Genomic DNA, 19048 nt, shown 5'->3' on the forward strand with positions numbered 1-19048 from the left:
GGACTATGGGACTTAACTTCTGAGGTCATCAGTCCTCTAGAACTTAGACCTACTTAAACCTAACTAACCTAAGGACATCACACACATCCATGCCCGAGGCAGGATTCGAACCTGCGACCGTAGCGTTCGCGCGGTTCCAGACTGAAGCGCTTAGAACCGCTCGGCCACAACGGCCGGCGACAGAAAACAGTCTACCTAAAATAACATTCGGAAGGACATTAGATGGAACGAGAGGAAGGTAGGAAGACCCAGAAGTAGGTGGGAGATAACATGCGGCAGGACACAACTAAGATGAACACGAACACTGAGTGGACAAACAGTGCACTCAAGAGAAGGGAATGGAAGAGGCTTGTAGAGCAGACGTATGGTCGATAAGGCCCTTGCCACTTGTGAATGAGATAAAATAGATAATAGGCGGCCGTCTTGCCTTATGGTAGGAATGGCCCTGATTATAGCGTTACGAACATATGGTCCTTTAATTGTGTAGTGCAGCGCACTTGTTCAGGCCCGCGCGCGCGTGTGTGTATTTTTGTGTGAGTGTGTGTGTGTGGGGGGGGGGGGGTGTCGTGTGCCAACCGTGCATCTCGTTGTTCGGCAGCTCATTACGAAATAAGCATGCTGCTGTGTGGGCGGCAGTTTCTTTGTGTGCCACTGGAGGCCAGTTAGCAGCGGGCGGCTGGCCGCATTGTGCCGCATGTGCAGCCGCCGCGGACCAACAGCCCGGGCAGTAACTCGATTACGGCGCGGAGCTGCAGCCAAGCCGAGGGAGGCGAAGCACCGTGGACGCCTACTTCCCGCCTCCCTCCCTGTCTGCCAGGCACAGCCGCTGCCTAAGGATCCGGACCACTGCACTGTCCTAGCGTGAGTCCGGCGGATCTGGCAGAATAACAAGAATGGCGACGATGTCTGGCGTAAAATGGCAAACAGGCTCACCCGGTTGGAGTGGCACGTTGCCTATCCAGCGGTAACAAAATATCGGTTTTTCTGTATTATTGGCCGAATTAAAAAATTCAAAATGCTGTCGTAATCTACTCATTAAGACTCACAATCTTACCTTAAGGATGTAACACAATAAACCGAGACTTAAGATAAGAACTAACGTAGAGGGTGATTCCGTGATTATGTTACGAATTTTCAGGGATGATGTAGAAGGCCAGATTTGTTAGTTTGAGGCTAGGGACTCGTCCGGAAACGATCTAGTCGGAAGTTATAAGAAAAAATCGTACTGATTCGTCTAACAGTGAAATACACGTACCGGCAGTACTGTTCTTGCTAGGACTGTAGCGTAGGTCACTTTTAGGGGTGTATACTGGTATCTATGTACTCGCGTCGTAAGGAGGTGCGGATAATGTAGGCTGTTTCGAGGTGTGTGGCTGGCGCAGACTTTCACTAGCAGCATTTCATGTAAGTTCACAGCCTCTGTCTGTGAAACAGTCTGAATTGATTGATGTACACTGAAGAGTCAAAGAAACTGGTACGCCGACCTAATATTGTGTACGATCCCCTTCGAGCACGCAGAAGTGCCGCAACCTGATGTGGGATGGACGACTAATGTCTTAAGTGCTGGAGGGAATTGACAAGCCGCGCGGGATTAGCCGAGCGGTCAGAGGCGCTGCAGTCATGGACTGTGCGGCAGGTCCCGGTGGAGGTTCGAGTCCTCCCTCGGTCATGGTTGTGTGTGTTTGTCCTCAAGATAATTTATGTTACGTAGTGTGTAAGCTCGGGGACTGATGACCTTAGCAGTTAAGTCCCGTAAGATTCCACACATTTGAACATTTTTTTAACATTTTTGGAATTGACAACTTGAATGCTGCAGGGCTTTCCATAAATCCTAAGAGAACGGTGGGGTGGAGCTCTCTTCTGAACAGCACGTTGCGAGGCATCCCAGATATGCTCGCCGGCCGGAGTAGCCGTGCGGTTCTAGGCGCTACAGTCTGGAACCGAGCGACCGCTACGGTCGCAGGTTCGAATCCTGCCTCGGGCATGGATGTGTGTGATGTCCTTAGGTTAGTTACGTTTAATTAGTTCTAAGTTCTAGGCGACTGATGACCTCAGAAGTTAAGTCGCATAGTGCTCAGAGCCATTTTTGAACCAGATATGCTCAATAACGTTCATGTCTGTGGAATTTGGTGGCCAGCGGAAGTCTTCAAACTCAGAAGAGTGTTCCCGGAGCCATGAGGGGTGTCGCATTGTCGTGCTGGAATTACCCAAGTCCGTCGGAATGCACAGTGGACAAGAATGAATGCAGGTGATGAGACAGGACGCTTACGTACGTGTCCCCTGTCAAAGTCGTATCTATGATTAGCAGGGGTCCCATATCACTTCAACTGCACATGCTCCACACCATTACAGAGCCACCACCAACTCGAACAGCCCGCTGCTGACATGCAGGTCCATGGATTCGTGAGGTTGTCTCTATACCCGTACACGTCCATCAGCTCGATACAATTTGAAACGAGACTCGTCCGACCAGGCAACATGTTCCCCTTCATCAACAGTCTAATGTCGGTTTTGACGGGCACAGGCGAGGCGCAAACCTTTGTGTCGTGCAGTTGTCATGGGGCCTTCGACTCCGAAAGCCTATATTGATGATGTATCGTTGAATGGTTCGCACGCTGACACTTATTAATGGTCCAGCAATGAAATCTGCAGCAATTTCCGAAAGGATTGCACTTCTGTCGCGTTGAACGATTCTCTTCAGTCGTCGTCGGTCCCATTCTTGCAGGATCTTTTTCCGGCCGCAGCGATGTGGGAGATTTGATGTTTTACCGGGTTCCTGATATTCACGATACACTCGTGAAATGGTCCTACCGGAAAATCCCCACTTCATCGCTACCTCGGAGATGCTGAGTCCCATCGCTCGTGCGCCGACTACAACCCCACGCTCAAACTCGCTTAGCTCTTGGTAACCTGCCATTGTAGCAGCAGTAAACGGTCTAACAACTGCACCAGGCACTTGTCTTATGCAGGCGTTACCGATCGCAGCGCCGTATTCTGCCTGTTTACATATCTCTGTAGTTAAATATGCATGCATATACCAGTTTCTTTGGCGCTTCAGTGTATGACTCTCCTTTCAATAGAGACATCTACCTCTTCTTTCCTGAAAAATAATACAAGCATAAAATATGTCGTCTTTATATGCGATGATTACGGGCTGCGGTGTTTCCTTTTATCATTTTCAGGATGATTACTTTAAAAATGAAAGAAACTGCCGCTCTTTTCAGATGATATAGGTTAAGGTGGGGTAAATCCGACCTAGTAATTTCTTGTGGCTATAAAACGCTTATCCGAGGTCGGATCTTAACGTTATATACGTTAAATTATAGGTAATACAAAGGAAGAACTGTTTGCGAAATATTTTTGTTATACCATCAATAGCTTTTGAGATATCGGTATTTTAAGAAACGTTCATTCTTGCCATTTGCAAAAATGGTGTGGTAAATCCGACCCCCTATTCGTTTGGCGGATTTTGCACAGAAATAGTTCTAAATGAACGGTTTTTTTTGGGAAATAATTATAAGCAATTATGTTTTTTACATAAATGAACAAAGTATATTAAAATAATAACAATGTTTAGAGTACTAAATGTACTGAAAGTTAAATGAATGTAAATTTTAATGGAAAAAAGATGATTTCATTGCACGTCGGTGCAACAGCAATATTTCAATCTCGGAATGTTAAAATCACAAGCGACAGCTCGTACACATTCCCATTTACATTGCAGCATCTGCTTGGCGAATATCGTTTTGATTGCGTTTTGTCGTTTTTCGTTTGTAGTTTCATACCATTTTCCTAAAAATAAACAAAAATTCACTTTGTTTCCGTAAATAAATAATTCCACGCACATAAACGATAAAAAATATGCGGTCGGATTTACCCCACCATTTAGCGGTCGGGTTTACCCCACCATGCCATTCTTCATTTAACACACATAGAAACAATTTACACGAAATTTCCAACAAAAACGATACATACACTGAATAGGTCACTAAATGCACTACAAAACCTCTTACCGTTTGTTTTGCGATCGTTTTATTTAATACGGTAAATTTAGTGATGCAATTTGCACAAAAATTAAATTGAAACAATGGAAAACACACATGTTGTCGTTTGGGTGTCTAAATGTCAAATACGGCAAAGCTGTCAAGGTGAAATTTTCGTTATTTCGAATGCTCTACACGGTAACACTAATGCGAAATCGCTCCGCTTTGCCGTTTATCACAAATAGAGGGCGGTCGGGTTTACCCACCCAGTCGGATTTATCCCACCTTACCCTATTCTAAAAAATTTTTACTCAGACTCACATGCGCAACATGTCCACCCAGAATGACGGACGGGAAGAGACAGATAGTTGACGGGAAGAGACAGATAGTTGAAGAGTGACAAATCTGATGTCAATTTAGAATACAGATATACGTCCATCTTTCTTTTCGTACGTATCTCTTTTCGGCGCGAGCGTGTGTATATTGCATCTTCGCCACGCACCGCATTCCGATACTTACTAAATGACACCTATTTTATAGCTAAAGCAACGAAAGTCCTATCACAGCTGGCAGCATGGACAAAAATAAGACAAAAATGTCCAGTGAATATGGCCCGTTAAGTGCTTACGTTAAGAGCTATGAGCACTTGTTTATCTTCGCTACTGTGGAAAAAATTTCTGTTACTGAACAAATGGTCATAGTTCTTGGGGTATGCATTTTAGAGGCTATCTTCACCGCACGTTTTTTCTTGTTTTTGTCCGTACTACCACCTCTGAAACTTGACTACTCCATAGTCTTGGCAAGAACAGTAGTGATACATGTATTCCACTATCAGAGGTACCAGAAGAATTTTCGCTTATTACTTGAGACTTAGCCGTAACAGGACCAGGGTGTCTTACTGCAGATTGATACACTTACCGTGCTCCGTCATCCATGAAAGTATGTGACATCGCCACGGAATCTCTCTGGAAATGTCTGGCGGCAGCGTAACGCACGGCGTGCAAATTTCCCATTTTATCTTCATACAGTACTGCCAGCCAGCGTAACCCAACTCCGTAACGGAGGTTGCTGACCCGCGCCTGTGCGGAAGCTCTCGACTGGAAGGTAAGCCGGTTCGAATCCTGGTGGTGGGAAAAATTCTCACTGCCAACATTCAGCCAGTAGGGTAGATGGTTGCGTTGAGTTTCTGATAAGCATCTTTACGCCAATGTCCCGGATTAAATTCCAAACGTCTCCACAGTGTTTGGTGAAGTGAAGGCATGTGATGCTGTTGGCGGCAATCCGTCTCTCGGATGGGGACGTTAAGAGGACATGGACACGAAAATGACTGAAAAATCGAAAAAAATATTGTCTCCATCTGACAAATTTCTCCCGTTTCCAAAAATGGACGGTTTATCAGCTTTTAAATTGTTAATTTGGTCTTAAACGCTCTTTCAACAATTGTCTGCGCACCGGCCACGCCTCCTTTCAGTTGCCTGACGCTGCTCTATAAACATTCCTTGTTGTTACAGTCATATACACACGGACCTTGCAGATACAAAATTATTTAGCAGATGTTCATTTGGCCATACACTAAACCCTAACGAGAGTTTCAACACTTGAGTGCGGCATCGAGTGCCAAAAACAGTGTTTGTTGGATGGACAGTACTCAAAATAGGTATGATGGATGCTGTCATGGTGCAGTTAGCAGGACAAGCGTAACGGGCAGTTAGGTATCCAACCAGGAAATAATATAATAGCTGTTGTGACTGCCGTAGATCGTCAGCGAGTAGCTGAAGTTGAAAGGGCTGCGGAAACCACCACTAGAGTGTCCGGAGTGAGGAAAAGACTTTTGAAAAAGTCTGCAGAGGATAAAGAAGCAGCTGGCCAGCAAGAATGTGCTGCTGCAATGTTCTGAAAGAGGCAAGCGGCTAGTCAAAAACACTGTGAACGACATTTTCTCGTTTTCTCGAAGTTACATTTTCAGAACGTTAGGTACATATACTGTAAGTAGGCAGTTTAGGTTTTTATGTTGGTAACGCCACGTAGTGCTCTGTATGAAAATCGCTGACTGCGCTGTGTGCAGTCTGTGGCTGGTTGGACTCATTGTTGGAATATTCCTTATTGTAGTGTTGGGCAGTTGGATGTGAACAGCGCGTAGCGTTGGGCAGTTAGAGGTGAGCCGCCAGCAGCGGTGGATGTGTGGAGAGAGATGCGAGAGTTTTGAGCGGACGATCTGGACGTGTGTCCGTCAGAAAAAGGAAATTTGTTTAATTTTATGTCACAAAATTATATATATTATGACTTTTGAAAAACGGTTCAAATGGCTCTGAGCACTATGGGACTTAAAATCTGTGGTCATCAGTCCCCTAGAACTTAGAACTACTTAAACCTAACTAACCTAAGGACATCACACACGTCCATGCCCGAGGCTATGACTTTTGAACGCTATTAAGTAAAAACATTATTTGTTCTCTACCAAAATCTTTCATTTGCCACGTATGCCTATATGTAATTAGTGCCTTCAGTAGTTATAAACTTTTATTTAGCTGGCAGTATTGGCGCTCGCTGTATTGCAGTAATTCGAGTCACGAAGATTTTTGCGAGGTAAGTGATTCATGAAAGGTATAGTTATTGTTAGTGAGGGCCAATCTTTTGTAGGGATTATTGAAAGTCAGATTGCGCTGCACTAAAATATTGTGTGTCAGTTCAGTGATGATCAGAATAAGTAAAGAGAGAATTGTCTGAGTACGTTCACTTTTGCTCAACTGTTTGAAAATCAAGTAACGTAAGAGTTTTTCTAGCACTGTCATTCTTTACATTCAAAGGAGAAGTTCCAATAACTTCACAGTCGCCGGCCAGAGTGGCCGAGCGGTTCTAGGCGCTTCAGTCCGGAACCGCGCGACCGCTACGGTCGCAGGTTCGAATCCTGCCTCGGGCATGGATGTGTGTGATGTCCTTAGGTTGGTTAGGTTTAAGTAGTTCTAAGTTCTAGGCGACTGATGACCTCAGATGTTAAGTCCCATAGTGCTCAGAGCGATTTGAACCATTTTTTAAACCTTCACAGTCGTTCGAACTATGTTCACCAGACTTCTCCCAAGTGATGAAAGGGATAGTCTCTCTGCATTATGCCTAATACAGCGCAGACATTTTCTATGCTTATCATTATGTGTATAATGTTAGCGGCAACTTTTAAACAAAATAATGATACTCCAAACTATAAAATGAAGAGGCATATGTTTCTATCAATGTTCACAGCAGCCTGTCATAGTTTGAATGCTATTAGACTGATGATGCACCAGAAAATCGTACCTGTATGGGAACGAGTATTATAAAACCACCTGTCAGACACAATGTTGTAAGTCTTAAACTGTAACAGATAATCAAATAAATTTCCATCTACAGCTTTAGGTAATGCCTTTCAGTGTTGCTACAAAACCACAACTTCATCCGAGTTTTAGATCAAGAGTAATGCGCACTGAAAGCGAGGCGTAAAGACGCAGCCCGTTCATGTCAGGGTCCCTTCAGTTCGGTGGCCCGCTTGTTGCTGGTCAGGAGCAGCAGGCTATGTGCTCCTCTCCCACCGTTATCATATGACACAACACTAGACGCTAGGCTTACACTCACCTATGGTCTACAACTATACACAAGATCCAACTGTCACATATCAGCAACCGCTGAGCGCATCAGATGAAAACCCCTTCCGACTCAGCGGCAGAACGTACGCATCAGGGTATCTCAGCCAACAATGTCATGCCACTTTACTTGACTTTCCAACAAACTTCACACACTGTTTCAAAACTTTTCGATACCTTATCACCTTGACACCAACCACAAAATAATGAAACGAAAAAACATCACTAATAAATTTTCGCTGTTCATCCAGGAAAATACAGCATCAGACACGAGGTCTTAAACTGAAACTTCTTCAATAAAATGTTCTCGGTTTTTAAGTCGCGTCAGTTCAAATAAAATTGTCGACCTTTCGATGGCTATCTCTGCGACAATCGTCAGGAGTAAAACTATCGAATTCAAACTGTGGAAGACGAGAAGATTTTATTTCAGACGTGCCATGGCGAAAGACTCCGAGGTTGATACTTCTTTATTGCTAACTCTATTCACAACACATTTTTCCATCGATATCCACTTGTACCAGTCAATGTACATGCAAAATTGTAACATCGTATGACAATTTGGCAGATGTGATGTCACAAACATTGAGATGCGTGAAAAAGTAGCTTCTGGCTGGAGTTCGCTTCCGTAAAGGATTACAGGTGGGGTTACTGATTTGCCAAAAGAGATGTAGCTTCTATGACTGAATACAATGCGTTGTCTAAAAAGCTGATATCAGGAGTTTTTAAAAATTAACCTTCGACCAAATATCTTACTGGATGTAAGTTGGAAGTGGAGGGGAGAAAAAGGAAAGGAAAGGGAAAGAATTGTAATTTTCAGTTGCATCGGGACTTCACGCGCAACCAGTGGTGACGGGTGGAAATGTGTGCCGCACCAGGATTCAAACCTCGGATCACCTGCTTACTAGGCAGTTACGTTAACCACTGCACCACCCAGTGTTTATCGCAGCTGCGCGAACTCCGGGTTATTCCTTCTGTACTCGTTAATTCCCAAAAATCACTCAGCATCATCTTGTCCAATGATACCTGGGTCTTCGGCTTTTTGGTGGTGGCGAATGCACACGTTCGCACTGCTTGCTTTGCTCTTACGTCCTCGCTTATGATAGTGACACGCCCAGCACTCGTCGCCGATGGTTAGGTGGCCAAAGAAGTCGTATGGATTGCTCTGACACAGCAACTAACATTTCTGCTGCTGCCGTGAATGGAATGACAGTACGATACTCCACCGTTTTGTTTCGGGCCTTTGTTCTGCAGCATTATGGCACATGGATTTCAGTGTCTCCCAGGACTTAGACACGTAACTACGACCGAACAAAATATTGTGTAAATTTATTTTCTCAAAGTGATAACTAGAACTTTCACATTATCCCGGTACTATGTTCAATAGAGACCCAATGCCACCGTATCGAGATATAAGATTATGTATTTGTTTCGCCCTAAATTAGTTTGTACTCGCTGAATGGCCACATGAACTTGCAGTATAAAAATATTGTTTGTTCGAGAAACCGTCGACACCGTATCTTTTAATTGTAAATGATCTGCTGCTGACTGCCTGGGGGTTACATTTTTTGTTTGTTTGTTGTCTTCAGTCCTGAGACTGGTTTGATGCAGCTCTCCATGCTACTCTATCCTGTGCAAGCCTCTTCATCTCCCAGTACCTACTGCAACCTACATCCTTCTGAATCTGTTTAGTGTATTCATCTCTTGGTCTCCCTCTACGATCTTTACCCTCCACGCTGCCCTCGAATACTAAATTGGTGATTCCTCGATGCCTCAGAATATGCCCCACCAACCGATCCCTTCTCGTAGTCATGTTGTGCCACAAATTTCTCTTCAGTTCTATTCAATACCTCCTCATTAGTTATGTGATCTACCCATCTAATCTTCAGCATTCTTCTGTAGCACCACATTTCGAAAGCTTCTATTCTCTTCTTGTCTAAACTATTTATCGTCCACGTTTCACTACCATACGTGGCTACACTCCATACAAATACTTTCAGAAACGACTTCCTGACACTTAAATCTATACTCGATGATAACAAGTTTCTCATCTTCAGTAACACTTTCCTTGCCATTGCTAGTCTACATTTTATATCTTCTCTACTTTGACCATTATCAGTTATTTTGATCCCCAAATAGCAAAAATCATTTACAGCTGTAAGTGTGTCATTTCCTAACCTAATTCCCTCAGCATCACCCGACTTAATTCGACTACCTTCCATTATCCTCGTTTTGCTTTTGTTGATGTTCATCTTATATCCTCCTTTCAAGACACTGTCCATTCCGTTCAGCGGCTCTTCCAGGTCTTTGCTGTCTCTGACAGAATTACAATGTTATCGGTGAACCTGAAAGTTTGTATTTCTTCTCCATGGATTTTAATTCCTATTCCGAATTTTTCTTTTGGTTCCTTTACTGCTTGCTGAATATACAGATTGAATAACATCGATAACATCGGTGATAGGCTACAGCCCTGTCTCACTCCCTTCCCAACCACTGCTTCCCTTTCATGTCTCTCGACTCTTAAAACTGCCATCTGGTTTCTATACAAATTGTAAATAGCCTTTCGCTCCCTGTATTTTACCCCTGCCACCTTCAGAATTTGAAAGAGAGTATTCCAATCAACATTGTCGAAAGCTTTCTCTAAGTCTACAAATGCTAGAAACGTACGTTTGCCTTTCCTTAATCTTTTTTTTTTTAAGGTAAGTCGTAGGGTCAGTATTGCCTCACGTGTTTCAACATTTTTACGGAATCCAAACTGATCTTCCCCGAGGTCGGCTTCTACCAGTTTTTCCATTCGTCTGTAAAGATTTCTTGTTAGTATTTTGCAGCCGTGTCTTATTAAACTGATAGTTCGGTAATTTTCACATCTGTCAACACCTGCTTTCTTTGGGATTCGAATTATTATATTCTTCTTGAAGTCTGAGGGCATTTCACCTGTCTCGTACGTCTTGCTCACGAGATGGTAGAGTTTTGTCATGACTTGCTCTCCCAAGGCCGTCAGTAGTTCTAATGAAATGTTGTCTACTCCGGGGGCGTTGTTTCGACTCAGGTCTTTCAGTTCTCTGTCAAACTCTTCACGCAGAATCATATCTCCCATTTCATCTTCATCTACATCCTCTTCCATTTCCATAATATTGTCCTCAAGTACATCGCCCTTGTGTAGACCCTCTATATACTCCTTCCGCCTTTCTGCTTTCCCTTCTTTGGTTAGAACTAGGTTTACATCAAAGCTCTTGATATTCATGCACGTGGTTCTCTTTTCTGCAAAGGTCTCATTTAATTTTCCTGTAGGCAGTATCTATCTTACCCCTAGTGAGATAAGCCTCTACATCCTTACATTTGCCTTCTAGCCATCCCTGCTTAACCATTTTGCACTTCCTTTCGATCTCATTTTTGAGACGTTTGTATTCCTTTTTGCCTGCTTCATTTACTGCATTTTTATATTTTGTGCTTTCATCAATTAAATTCATTAAATCCAAGGATTTATACTAGACCTCGTCTCTTTACCTGCTTGATCCACTGCTGCCTTCACTATTTCATCCCTAAAAGCTACCGATTCTCCTTCTACTGTATTTCTTTCCCCCTTACGGAGATGGATCATACACTTTTTTCAGAGATTTTTTTTTTTTCAGAAACAGTATCTTTTGTGTGTAAAAGCTCTGCTGCTGACGGCCTGGGGGTTACATTATTCAAGTGAAAAGCTAAAAGCTAGTGACACTGTTAAGAGACGATTTAGTGCACTATACCCAGAGGTAACATTGTTTCTGTCTGTAACTGCAACAAGCTAAGAATTGCAATTTCGTAATTTCCTTACACATCGTCACGCATCACACCCTGTTCTTTCTAATTTGAAAAAAAGTGCGGAGTATGGTTCAGTGTGCTTCACTGTGGTCGCGGTGTTGCCTCTCTGTACAGCATTCTACCTCTTCGGTGCACACGGAGCTCATAACGCGACGGCGGGCCGTCAGTTCGGCAACGCCGCGCTCCGCTGCGCCGCCTCTCCCCCCTGCAGCCAGAGCCGCTGCACCCCACGACACGGCACGGCCGGTCCACCCCCGCCCACCACCCCCGCCCCACCGCCTCCCACTCGCACGCCCCCACACTGCACTGTGCACTCCACTCGGCCGGCCGTGACGTAGCGGAGCGCACAAAGCGGCCGTGCCCGCGTCCGCTCGCGCAAAACTGCCGCGTCCCACTCCGCACTCCAGGAGGAGGCGGTGGGGACCACTGCAGCGGACAGACAGACAGAGAATATCTGTATGGCCTGCCCTCCATAACGCCACCCAATACAACCCGCCCACACTCATCTGCAGCCCAACACCGGACTGTGTGCACCCGTCAGGGAAAATAATACACTGCTCTGCAAGACCTGAGGAGTAGGCAGATAAGATACACGACTGTTTGTAGGAAGTGAAACACTCTCAAGGAAACCTCCCCATCGCACCCTCCTCAGATTTAGTTATAAGCAGGCACAGTGGATAGGCCTTGAAAAACTGAACACATATCAATCGAGAAAACAGGAAGAAGTTACGTGGAACTATGAAAAAAATAAGCTCACAGTGACTTTTGGCTTTTTGCAACAATGAAAGACACTCTCCGTGGCCGCACATTCACCAGCCGTGCTGCTATTGCCTCAGCGATTTTCCAGTGGTCAAAACAGACTCGTAAAGAAGCCTTCGCCGCTGCCATGGAATCATGGCGTCAGCGTTGTGAAAAATGTGTACGTCTGCAGGGCGATTACGTCGAGAAGTAACGCCAGTTTCATCGATTTCGGTTAGAAAAAAAATCGCAGGCCTTAGAACTTGAATGCACCTCGTACTACGCCACTTCAGATGCCTGAGAAGCGACCGACGTGTAGGAAGATTCCAACCTCCATTCCAGTCAAAATAGAGTCCAGCATTCAAATACTGGCATCTGTATATTCCTGGTTGATACAACGATCACTTCAAACAGCATCTGCCGACTCAGTTGGGATCTTCCCACACGTCTGTCAGGGGGCTGAAGATGGCAACCGCGCGGAGTGGCCGCGCGGTTAGAGGCGACATGTCACGGATTGCGCGGCTCCTCCCGCCGGGGTTCGAGTCCTCCCTCGGTCATGGTTGGGTGTGTTGTTCTTAGCATAAGTTAGTTTAAATTAGTATAAGTAGTATGTAAGTCGAGGGACCGATGATCTCAGCAGTTTGGTCCTTTATGAATACACACAAATTTGATAATTTGAAGATGGCGTAATAAATTGCCGAAACTGGTAGCCAAATAAAACAACAATCTGGAAATTAGATGCTGAAAGGTGTTTTTTGTTGACATCCTGAACCGAAAAGCCGAGTCCCGCAACCATCTCTGAAAACATGGACATTCAGGAACTGTTCTACAACAGGTCTTTCCATCTATGGTCTAGCTATTGTACAGGGCTATTACAAATGATTGAAGCGATTTCATAAATTCTCTGTAGCTCCATTCATTGACATATGTTCACGACACACTACAGATACGTAGAAAAACTCATAAAGTTTTGTTCGGCTGAAGCCGCACTTCAGGTTTCTGCCGCCAGAGCGCTCGAGAGCGCAGTCAGACAAAATGGCGACAGGAACCGAGAAAGCGTATGTCGTGCTTGAAATGCACTCACATCAGTCAGTCATAACAGTGCAATGACACTTCAGGACGAAGTTCAACAAAGATCCATCAACTGCTAACTCCATTCGGCGATGGTATGCGCAGTTGAAAGCTTCTGGATGCCTCTGTAAGGGGAAATCAACGGGTCGGCCTGCAGTGAGCGAAGAAACGGTTGAAGGCGTGCGGGCAAGTTTCACGCGTAGCCCGCGGAAGTCGACGAATAAAGCAAGCAGGGAGCTAAACGTACCACAGCCTTACCGTTTACAATTGCTACAAGCCCTGACACCCGATGACAAAGTCAAACGCTTTGAATTTTCGGCGCGGTTGCAACAGCTCGTGGAAGAGGATGCGTTCAGTGCGAAACTTGTTTTCAGTGATGAAGTAACATTTTTTCTTAATGGTGAAGTGAACAGACACAATGTGCGAATCTGGGCGGTAGAGAATCCTCACGCATTCGTGCAGGAAATTCGCAATTCACCAAAAGTTAACGTGTTTTGTGCAATCTCACGGTTTAAAGTTTACGACCCCTGCGAAAAAAACGTTACAGGACACGTGTATCTGGACATGCTGGAAAATTGGCTCATGCCACAACTGGAGACCGACAGCGCCGACTTCATCTTTCAACAGGATGGTGCTCCACCGCACTTCCATCATGATGTTCAGCATTTGTTAAACAGGAGATTGGAAAACCGATGGATCGGTCGTGGTGGAGATCATGATCAGCAATTCATGTCATGGCCTCCACGCTCTCCCGACTTTAACCCCATGCGATTTCTTTCTGTGGGGTTATGTGAAAGTTTCAGTGTTTAAACCTCCTCTACCAAGAAACGTGCCAGAACTGCGAGCTCGCATCAACGATGCTTTCGAACTCATTGATGGGCACATGCTGCGCCGAGTGTGGGAGGAACTTGATTATCGGCTTGATGTCTGCCGAATCACTAAAGGGGCACATATCGAACATTTGTGAATGCCTAAAAAAACTTTTTGAGTTTTTGTATGTGTGTGCAAAGCATTGTGAAAATATCTCAAATAATAAAGTTATTGTAGAGCTGTGAAATCGCTTCAATCATTTGTAATAACCCTGTACTTGACCATAACACATCGTGCGAGAGTTATTTTCGTCTTTTAAGTTTTCCACACCAATGTGCCTAATAACAAAAGCAGTAAGAGTTTTGTGATTAGAGTCTCTGTAGGTTCCTGCAGCAAAAAGTCATGCCCCAGTGGTTGGAAGAAAGCATAAGCCACGTGTGTCTACAAGAAGAGTAGCGGAAGTGATCCGTAAAACTATCCTTGACATATATTACTTGTAGAACCTTCGAACATATTCTCAGCTCAGACGTAAGGGGAATACGGAGACACATGCCCAAATTTTTTTATATAAACTTAGTCACGGGGACCACTAATGTGCAGTCTGAAAAAGTCGCCTGAAGGTGGTGAATGGCTGTCAGCCGAAATATCGTTGGAAGACGAGGACGTGATTCGACTGCACAACGCACCGTTTATTTAGATTTGCTTTACCCAATAACGTTGTAGCACTTGTTGTGCTACCTTCAGCGGGCTTTTTTATTGGTCACTATAATTATAGGATAAAATTTGAATTTCGCTTCAAGTTATTTATATACCTTAGATGGCTGTAACAAGTTGTCTTGTGCTGGTAGCTTTTTAACTACGACACATTTCACAGCCTGTGATCTGCAGGCAACAAAAATTGTTTCTTTTCTACAACTGCGAATACGAACAACAGTCAGCTGTCTAAGGGAACGGCGACATTGATAATTTTGGCCGCCTGTGACTCGAACCCGGACTTTTCGCTTAACCACTTTGGCTATCCGTGCACGATCCACGGCCAGATCTGTCACAACCGGTACTCCTACACATACTATGTAATTCCCGTGCAGGGGAGGACATTTTAATTGATAGTCGCTGGGTGGGTACATGCAATATTGCAGTGCCTGTGTTTTTAAGAACTGCACGCATGTATGTCTAACTTTGCATCGTTCTTCTTAAAATCGCAGGCACTGCAATATCGTGTCTCTTTTCTTCTGTTTTCCATCCATTTCAGACCGAATATCAAGTTACGTAGTAACTTACTTATGATTTTGGATTCTCATTTTTGTTTATCTTGTCACAAACAACACAGGGTTTCGGTAGTCATCTGCATGCTATTCGTGCTGTATAAATTCATTTGTTTCGTTGTACGTTTGTTTGAAAGCTTGCGAACAAATTTCAAAGTGTTATTGACGTTCAGAATATTTATTGTGTGTGTGTGAGGGGGGGGGGGGGGGGGGCGGGCGTGGCGGGCAAAGTAGTTTCAAGAATTCAGAATTTTCAAATTGTTTTCTTTGTTTGTTGGATGGTGATCCTCTGCCATGAGGTAGTTTTGCTTTGAGATATCTGGCTGCGAAGTCTGTACACCATCCGTCCAAGAAGTTCCCTGGCTCATTTTTTTGTCTGTCGCAGAATCGACATGACCGCAGTAACTACAGTGGCTAGCTGAACCAACAAACGTAAACAACGGATCTGCATTCGAACAATCAGTTTTGCGAGCACGCAGTGCTACGTAGTGGACCTGTGGCCCTGGTGTGTCAACACAGTTGTGTCACAAATCACGGTAGAGCAGCATTTCTAAATCAAGTTGTAATTCTGCCACCCTCACATCGAAAATAAATATCCAAATGTCAGACTAATATGGGGGATGAGTGTAAGTTACACTAAAATAATACATAACCTCTTGTTTTTGTTGCTGCTTGCACCTTGTCCAATTCTTCTTTTGAAATTTGCCTGGATCTGAATTTGCATGTGGAATCTATGTAAATAATATTCAGGCGCATTTTCAATTTTATCGTCATTTATTTGTTCTCCACATGATATACACAGGATTCTAAAAGACCGACTGTCCAAAGTAGATCAAGGCAAAGCACACTGAGAGAAAACACTGAAACTGAGACAAAAGACTGAGCCCCATTAGCAGTGCTGCGTTCCTTTATATCGAATTTTAACAATGAATTTCAAAATAACCCATTATTAAGTTTTTACAATTTCGATGTTACAATTAAAATTTACAAAGCGTAAAGAAACTGATGTTACAGCCGAATAACGTATAAAATACAATATCGAATGACATAATTTTTGTAGTATCATCTGTAGTTTTAAATATGAGAATCAATCTGAACTTCAATTACAACAATTTCTCTTGTACTATTTTAGTTACGTAATTAATTACAGTTTGGATTTGCTTACTAACATTCAGTGACACTACAGAACTCGTGCATTATCCGATTGCATAAGTAAAATTCACAAATAAGGCCTCAAATTCTGGGAATCGGGAAGTTGTGTGATGTAAACAATTGGAAAGTTAATTAGAAATGTAATTACAAAGAATATTAATCACAGAGGAGGACATAAAAATATATAACAAATGAAAATAAATCGTTTGGTTATAACTTTTAAGCGGTTTCTCAAGATAGTGAGGTTTTCTGTTACTGGATTTTTAGATTACCATTTTGTTAATTAGAAGCATTGATTTTTCATTTTAATATTTCTGCAGTCTGTAGTCATTTATTCCTAAACACTTATTAATTCAATTTCTCGATTTGATATTTAATATGCATATGTACATAATTTTGTTAATGACAACAATATATTGACAATCACGAGGATTTATGTCATTCCAGAATATTCTATATGTGCTTACAAAGAATAATATGCGTTTTGGCAAATTGAACTGAACGATACCTATAAAGATACACATGAAAGGCCTTAGGAAGCACTGAATCGTACGATGAATACACGGATGCATATTAAAAAAAGGTGGTATCAGACGCTTCACAATAATCTTGGGGGAGGCTGTAGCGTTATAAAGTGTTGAAGACATTGTCCAGAATATTTGGAAGATGAGAAAAGTGACTGCAAAGTTTGTCGCGCACACTTCGACTCCTGAACACAAACGACAACGTGTGGACGCCTACCGCGACTTGGTTGAAATGAGACACGCAGACAATTTTTTTCTGGAAAAAAATCATCACGGGTGACCGGACTCGGTGTAATCGACACGGACATACCACAAAATTGCAAAGATCAAAAATTGACAACCGATATTCAAGTCAATGTGATGTACGGGTTGACAGTCTTCTGATGGTTTTACATGGTTGTATGAATGTTCTGTGCCCTGTAGTCACATGGGGAATGCTGTGTGTAATAGGACAGCTGAAGCTGTCTTAAGTTTTCTTTATTTTTTATTAATCCGGTGTTGTAGTAACTGCTTCGACTAATGGGGTACTTTGCTGCAAGCGGATATTTTACTTTGCAACAGAGAATCTCGCAACCTTCAGCCTCCTTTTCCTTTTTAGGTTTTTTGCTTTATTGGTAATTACGTTCGTAATGGCTCTGTATTCTTGCATTTTAGAATGGCCGAAGTACTCAACTGCAGAGAGATATTTTCTTACTACACGGTATCAAGAGCCCGCGTTCTCTGGCGGTATAATACGAAAAGCGAAATGTAAAGGGGAGGAAACACGAGCAGAACGTGGGTTTTTCCCCCGCCCAGCGGCTGATGTTGCCAATTTTAAGCACGCACGACAGTCGATTGTGGCCCCGTAATAAGTCGGAAACATATGTATATATACTGCGCCGGGCGGGGCGGCTGCTGGCCCTAATGCCACTTTGGAGTCTAAAATCGCTCTCGTAAATACGGGAGGAAATTGCACGGAAAAGTGGAGTCTGCGGGACGGGAGAAGCAGCAGCCGTAAAAAGATTTCCACGGACCGGCGCGGCTGTTGCGGTGCTGGGCTTCTGTTCGCTGCCCCTGGCAGCGCAGCTACCCGCAACCCACGGCCCGCGGGGGGCGGGGGAAACGCAAAAAATGAAATTCAGATTCCGCAGGGGGTGAGGGGCTGTTTGTGTTTATATGTAAAAGACGGACGGGGGTGAGTGGCGGGAGGAGAATAATCACGGCGACAGAAGCAGGTGCTTCCACTGTGGTTGCGAAATAATCACGTTTTTCCCTGCTGCCGCCAAAGGATCCCGACTTCGAAGAAGAGCTGCAAGCTGGCATGCACAGATATAGTCATAGGCTTTTATTTATCCCACTGCAAAAAAATTTAAGTAGTAGCTCATGAAATTTGCTGATGGCGTTAGTCATGTTCTGCGTTTTCACCCGTCAGTGCGACACATTTGTCCAAGTTCCAGGTAAAACATCATTTACAGTAAGTCTGGCCGAAAAAATAATGTAAAATATTCGGCTAGGCCTACTATTTTTAGGCCAATTGAAACCCCACATTTCTCTGAATGAAACCTAAACTTACAAAATATTTCTCTGGAGGCGTAATTCTCAACCGGTCGTTATCTGTAGTATTTTTAATATTTCCAAACGAATGACTAGAGGTGTTTCACTTTCAGATTTCAAAGACTCCTCATTTCCTGCGATGAATTATGAATTATTATTTATTTTCCGAAATATCGTTATCACTTCCACTTTTAGAATTCTTAATTAATATTACCATGTTCTGTATCAATAAAATGACTCATATTTTCAAGTAAGTCATAAATCTTGGCCGGTTTATTCCCATAATTTTTCCCCGAAATGCCATTTTCAATGACTAATGTTTACAAAGTTCGCACGAGTTTCCAGAATGAGATTTTCACTCTGCAGCATAGTGTGCGCTGATATGAAACATCCTGGCAGATTAAAACTGTGTGCCGGACCGAGACTCGAACTCGGGACCTTTGCCTTTCGCGGGCAAGTGCTCTACCACCTTATTTTAAACCTTATAGCCTAAAATACCTCTAACACCGACAGAAAACTTAACAGATTGAATAAAGAAACTTCCCTGTGAATTTTAGTAA

The sequence above is a fragment of the Schistocerca cancellata genome, chromosome 10 (assembly GCF_023864275.1).
Source record: "Schistocerca cancellata isolate TAMUIC-IGC-003103 chromosome 10, iqSchCanc2.1, whole genome shotgun sequence".
Lineage (NCBI taxonomy): Eukaryota > Metazoa > Arthropoda > Insecta > Orthoptera > Acrididae > Schistocerca > Schistocerca cancellata.